Source organism: Oryctolagus cuniculus, unplaced genomic scaffold (genome assembly GCF_964237555.1).
Source record: "Oryctolagus cuniculus unplaced genomic scaffold, mOryCun1.1 SCAFFOLD_139, whole genome shotgun sequence".
Taxonomy (NCBI): Eukaryota; Metazoa; Chordata; class Mammalia; order Lagomorpha; family Leporidae; genus Oryctolagus; species Oryctolagus cuniculus.
This window is the reverse complement of record NW_027208245.1, coordinates 138,535-146,000: the sequence shown is the minus strand read 5'-3', so window position 1 is coordinate 146,000 and position 7,466 is coordinate 138,535.

Genomic DNA, 7,466 nt, shown 5'->3' with positions numbered 1-7,466 from the left:
CCAGATTCTGTCCTGGTTGCCCCTCTTCCAGGCCAGCCCTCTGCTGTGGCCAAGGAGTGCAGTGGAGGATGGCCCAGGTGCTTGGGCCCTGCACCCCATGGGAGACCAGGAAAAGCACCTGGCTCCTGGCTCCTGCCATCAGATCAGCGCGGTGCGCCAGCCGCAGTGCGGCGGCCATTGGAGGGTGAACCAACGGCAAAGGAAGACCTTTCTCTCTCTCTCTCTCACTGTCCACTCTGCCTGTCAAAAAAAAAAAAGCTTATTTTCAAAAATTTTGCTCTACATCGAACTGTTGGTTAATAGACTGTTGCTTCAAATATATATATATATATTTAGTCAATTTTATAATGTTTTCTCATTTTCATGATTTTTATATTTTGAATTTCTGTCATTGAAATTTAAGATTATAGTTGCTAAATTTACCAGAAGCATTTGTTCTGCTAAATATTTCCAGAAGAACCCACTGAAAATGATGCTGAACCATGCTCCACTAACGGCATGCTAATCACTTTGTGTTAGAAATGTAATCCGGTGGCCGACCCTGCAGCATAGCAGGGTAAGCATCCACCTGAGATGCCAGCTGCTGTGCACCTGAGTCCCAGCTGCTGCACTTCTGATCCAGCGCCCTGCTAATGGCCTGAGAAACAGTGGGAGATAGCCCACTGAACCCATGAGGGAGACCCGGAAGAAGCTCCTCGCTCTTGGCTTTGGATCGGCCCTTCTCTGGCTATTGCGGGCCTATGCGGAGTGAAACAGCAGATGGAAGACTGCATTCTCTGTCTTTCCCTCTTTCTTTCCTTTTGCCTCTCAAATAAATAATCTTTATTTTAAAGTAAAAAATAAATACAATCTTTATGGTAACATTACCTACTATAAAACCATTAACTAATTAAAATCAAGTAAAAGTCTCAGCATTTTTAAAGCACCACATGTAATAGTCATAAAATCTTGCTTGTTTGCATCAGATCCAAAAGAGAGTTAAAAGAAAGCTAGTCACATTAAAGTCATATTTTTAGAATGACTCTACTATTAAACATAATTTTACCTTATTTAAAAATTATTATCTAGAGTGAAATCTATTTAAACTATCGATATTATTGAAGTGAATTGGCATGTATTTTATAAATTAGTCACATAATAGTTTATTCAAGAATAGGATATTTGTAAGACTATAAATATCACTGGTTCTTATTTGAGTTGTAGAAGGATCCAGACACACTGACAAATGTCCACTAGAATGCACTTCATTCTGCTGAAGTTTATTCTCAAATTGGTAGTAAAATACATAAAACCTTCAGAAAGTATTTCAGGTCTTTCTGAGACAGACAGAAAAGAGAGCTGCCATCTGCTTGTTCACATTTCAAATTGCAATAGACAGGACTGAGCTGAGCCAAAGCCAGGAGCCAGAAACTCAATCCAAGTTTCTCACAGAAGACAATTACTTGATTCATCACTGCTGCCTCCTAGAGTCTCCTTTAGCAAGTAGCTGGAGTCGGGAGCTGGATGTCAAACCCATGTAGTCCAATATGGAACACTGACATTTGAACAGCTCAGTCACTACCGTAAACACCTGCCTCCTCATGCAAATACTGAAAAGTTGATGCACCAATATAAATATAAAGCAAGTAGTCACATTTATGTTTATAGAAGGCAAAAAGCATTAATTGGTATGAAGAGGCACTATATGAAATAAAGGTGATAGTCCATCAAGAAGATGTAACAATTATCAATATGTACACACAAGAGTGTAGTTTTAATGCTCATTTATTTTAAAAAGGCATTAAAATGAAAAGATCAGCAAACCCAACTTTCACAATGGGACCTAGAAAAATGTTCTCTGCTTCCTATCGAGTTTCCTGCCAAAATTTCCTATGAGGCAGCAGATAATTGCCCAAGTACTTGGGCTCCTGCCACCAATGTGGGAGACCTAAACGGACTTCCTAGCTGCTGGCTTTTGCATGACTAACTTTGCTCAGGTATTTGGGGAGTGACCCAGTGCATGAAAGATGTGTATCTACGTGTGTGGGTCTATGTATCTCTCTCCACTCTCTCTTAGCCCTCTTTCAGATAAAAGAACATTTTTTGAACAGTGATGGCAGTGAAATAGGTGATTCATCACATTAAAATAGGAGAAAGGCCTGTAAATACAAAGCTAGTAACAAAAAGTTATGTAGCCAAAACATAGGACTTTAAAAGTAATAACAGAATACCATAAACAAAGTTTATCTTAAAATATAAACTTACTATTTTTGATTTAACTTATTGTAAAGACAAAGAGGGAGGCAGGGAGGGAGGGGGGAGGGAGGGAGGGAGCGAGCGAGCGCGAGCAAGCGAGCACAAGTACGCTGCCTTCTGCTGGTTCATTCCACAAAATGTTTGCAACAACTAACTGAATCCAGGAGCTGAGAAGTCTGTGGTTCTCCCACATAGGTGGCAAGGACATAACTAACCTAGTTATGATCTGCTGCCACCCAGAGTGCACATTATTAGGAAACTGAAACTGAGAATGGATCCAGCACTTGACTCAGGCACTCTTATATGGGATGTGGGGGTCCCCAGCGGTATCTTAACTTCTAGGTTAAACGCCAATACTAGCACATATTGAACTTCCTTCTGTAAAAATAGAAAATCCAAATAATAAACATTAAAAAATACCACATTGGTGACCATAGTTCTCCTATAACTATAAGACATAAAACCATGTATTTTTAGAAGACACATTCTCAGTGTTCAAAGAACTGCTCATTTTCATATTATGTAAACCTTTTGAGAACAAAAGGGACAGCAGTCTGGTTTGTTGTATAATACTGATACCAAAAGCATAAATGGAAAGAAGAAATATAATTCATTGTATAAGTCTCAAAAGTGGACATAAATACAAATATTTCAATAATAATTTAATAAACCAAATGTAGCATTTTAAATATCAAACAAAATAGAAATTCTGGTAAAATAGCATAAGAGACGCATGGGAACTTTAAATACGTTAAAATGAGACACGGAAGAAAGTTTAGCCAATGAGTTTGTATGTTTAATGTTGGAACATCAGGTAACAGTGATGGTTCCTGTGAAGTCACCGTGCCCTTGGACATCAGTATGAAGGAGTAGCATCACTCCAGTACTTGAGAGTACAGTCTGGACTTCAACAAGGTCTCCTCAACCGGTGTGAGAAGCAAAAGCCTATTGCAGATGGTCTGTCAGTGACCTCTCTAAGGGCAAAAAATAATCCAATTATTACTTCTCAGCTGGCTGTTACACAAATTAAGATAAATTTAGGAAATTATACTCTGCTTCCTTTATATATGAAAATGATTTTAAATAAAAGAACAAAAGAAAAATCAATACACAAAATCACCATCAGATGAGATCAGTTGTAGTCTCTGAAATTTAAAACAACAACAACAACAAAAAAAAGTGTCAGGTATTTTCAGAAGGAATCAAAAATAGTTGTAGTCATAGGCCTTAGGGGATCTTGAGAACACTTTGCCCCCTTGGGCACAAAATCACTAGAAATTAAAGAACAGAGATTGTTTTCTGATCAGAATATTCCTTCCTTGTTTTTACTCTAGTTAAATCCTACAAATAGAACTTAACAAGTCCCTTTGGGACAGCTGATCCACTTTTCTGAATTCTTAATCTGTTCCTGTAACTTCTTGCTACCTAATCTTTCTTTGTGAATTGATTTTTAAAAAATATATATAGGATAAATGTTCAGGTCAGGTATAACATAAAATGTAAACACTGAGGAGGATAGAAATACTGATTGGGCTCCACCCTCCCTAAATAGCAATTAATCTATCAAAGGATTCATAGGTGGAGAAATGTTGGAGTTCTTAAAACTCTAATTAATCTGAGTTTGTGGCAACTATACTGCATGAAGTGGTTTCTAGAAGTCATTCTATTGCTTCTTAAATTTGTGGTCATGGCTCCTGTGGTGAGTGAGTCATCAGCTTGGGTCTCTTTCTGTGAACATCCCTCCAGGGAAAATCAGAGACAGGAATAGGGAGAGCCCCTACTCCAGATAGGGGCAGGTAGCAGTGTGTGTAATGGACTTTTCTCTTCTATATCGGCCAGATTTCAGGACATCCTAAGAGGCAGCTGTGCCAACCAGAGGATAAAATCAATCAAAAACGCTTCCATGCATTTTCTTAGAGAAAAGTTTCAACACTAACTTACAGATGTTCTTTACTTCTTTGTGAAGTTTCACCCAACTCACATCAATTTCTCACTTTTAGTTGGAAGCCATGGGTAAGTTTCTTGGCATATCCAATTTTATTCATCACACAACTTCAGATAGACTAATGACTACTGCAATGGAAAATGTAGTGGTTCTTGTTTTGTAAAATCAAATCTCTGTGATTTATAGACTGATATTTTCATGATAATTTAAAATTACATTTTCCCTTAGATACACCTCCTATGGATAATTTACTTTGATGCATTTTGTGTAGAATTTCATTTCTGGTTTGTAGGATTAAGAGCTGTTTGACAGATTGGCTTCAAAAGTTTCTATTGCCTCATGAGATTTAGAAGTGATTTCATTAAGCAATGTGCCTAATCAGCTACAAAATGGATATCTGTTTACAGAAGAACAATGTCCTGATGCTTTTACTTTTAAACATGAAATTCCTTTTTCTGAAATGAAGAAACATGAGAATCAACATATTTGTGAGCCCTTGAACAGTCTTATCCATCCAAACAAGTTTTATGTGTGAGCAAGCACGAAGTATCCTATACACACATAGTTAGCAGCATAAAATATGTGTTCAGCAAAACCCGTCCATTTGGTCTTTTCTGTTTCAGCTTCTTGGAAATAGGAAGAATGTGAGTTGATACTCATCGTCATCACTCTGTGCCTTTATCATGTGAAATTCTACAAATAGCATCGTATCTTCATTGGCCCCAGATACTGCAAGAACGCTGAATGGACATCTGAGCCCAATGAATCCTGCAGTGGGAAATCACCTTTGAATTTTTCTAGATCAATTCCTCACCAATCAGGAATCCCATGCTGAATAAATGGTTAATCGATTTATGATTTACAACCTTTGCTGACATAAACTTCATTCCTATGAAAAGGACTAATTTTCAAGGAGGTGATTCCAGTGGTTATAGAGTTCTTTCTTAAACAAAGATAACATCATTTGTCAATAATTTGTGCTGAGTGAATTAAGCCAGTCCCAAAGAGACAAATATCATATGTTCTCCCTGATCGGCGACAACTAACTGAGCACCAAAGGGGAAACCTGTTGTAGTGAAGTGGACACTATGAGAAACAGTGACTTGATCAGCTCTTGTCCTGACTGTTGATGTACAATGTAATACTTTATCTATTTTAGTATTTTCTCTTTATTTTGTGGAGAATGATCCATCATGCGAAGCGGGATACACAGCAGACTAGTAGAAAGCAGGTGTCCTAAATAGCACTCTGGCCTCAGAATCAGCCCTTAAGGCATGCGGATATGGCTGAAGAGCCCATGAGAGTATTTCAGGCATGGAAAGCCAAGACACCCTGAAAAAAAAAAAAAGACGACCTAAATGAAAGATCTCTGTGAGTGAGATCCCAGTGGGAAGAACGGGGCCATCAAAGAAGGAGGTACCTTTCTCTGAAGGGAGGAGAGAACTTCCACTTTAACTATGACCCGGTCTGAATAAGATCGAAGTCAGTGAACTCAAAAGGCTTCCATAGCCTTGGCAACTCATGACTAGAGCCTAGGGAGATTACTGATGCCACAAACAAGAGTGTCAAATTGGTAAGTCAACAACAGGAGTCATTGTGTACTTACTTCTCATGTGGGATCTGTCCTTAGTGTGTTGTCCAATATGAAGTAATGCTATAACTAGTACTCAAACAGTATTTTACACTTTGTGTTTATGTGTGGGTGCAAACTGATGAAATCTTTACTTAATATCTACTAAATCAATCTTCTGTATATAAAGAGAATTGAAAATGAATCTTGATGTGAATGGAATGGGAGAGGGAGCGGGAGATGGGAGGGGTGCGAGTGGGAGGGAAATTATTGGGGGGGGGAAGCCATTGTAAGCCATTAACTGTACTTTGGAAATTTATATTTACTAAATAAAAAAATATAAAAAGATTCCCGCGATGAAGAGAACATCCTTTGGTGCACTCTTTTTTTTTAGATTTCTTTTATTAATTTGAAAGGCAGAGTTACAGAGAGAGATAGAGGTCTTCCATCTGCTGGTTCACTCCCCAGTTGGCTGCAATGGCTGGCGCTATGCTGATCCAAAGCTAGGGGCCAGGAACTTCTTCTGGGTCTCCCATGCGGGTGCAAAGGCCCAAGGACTTGGGACATCTGCTGCTGCTCTCCCAGGTAATAGCAGAGAGCTGGATCAGAAGTGGACCAGACAGGACTAGAACCGGAATCCATATGGGATGCTAGTGTTTCAGGCCAGGGCTTTAACCTGCTGTACCACAGCACCAGCCCCGGTTCACTCCTGAAATGGCTCCAACAGCATGAACTGGGACAGACTGTCGCCGGGAGCAAGGAAGTCCAACCAGGTCGCCCACATTGGTCGCAGGGGCCAAAGCACTTGTGTCATCTTTTGCTGATTTCCCAGGCACATGTACAGGGAGGTGGGTCAGAAGCAGAGCATCTGGAACTCAAATCAGTGCTATGACATCGGATGCTGGCCTTGGTATAAATCGCTGCACCAAAAGGATGGCTCTGCCATATAATTTTAATGTAACAAAATTCTTGGAATAAAAGCTTAAAATATGGTTCAAAAGTAAATATATATTTGGGGAAGGAAGTAGCAAAGATATGCTTTTACAGTGGGAGAAGTATAGAGTGGCTTGCAATTGAAGGAAGCCAGGAAACACTGAGTAAATAGGATTCAAACTCCATGAGCTTCCAAATTAAACAATACATTTACAATAGAAATATTTGGTAACTCATATCAGGAAAGCAGTCTGTAGTAGATCAGCATTCCTTTCTCCCTGGGGAGGATAGAATCCTTGGAGGTGCTGCCTGAATAAACTCCATGGGGGTCACATTTATCACATCATAAAAGTTGATTTTTGTATGGGATAAAAAGTAGGGGTCAATCTTAATCTTCTGTATAAGGGGATTCAGTTTCCCCAGCACCATTTATTGAAGAAAGAGTACACGTACTTTCAGCACTTTTGTCAAAAGATCAATTATTAGTAGATACATGGATTAGTTTCTGGAATCTCCCGTTCTATCCTATTCATCTTTGTGTCTCTTTTTATGCTAGCACTATGCTGTTTTGTTTACAATAGTCCTGGAGTACACCTTGAAATCTTGTCTTGTGATTCCTCCAGCTTTGTTCTTTTTGTTCAAGTTTGTTCTGCCTTTGCTGAATCTATTGTGCTTAGACATGAATTTTAGTATTGTTTTTAACACAATTGTGAAAAATGTCATAAATATTTTCATGAGGAAGCACTGACCCTGTAAATTACTTTGGGTAATATGGAAAGTTTT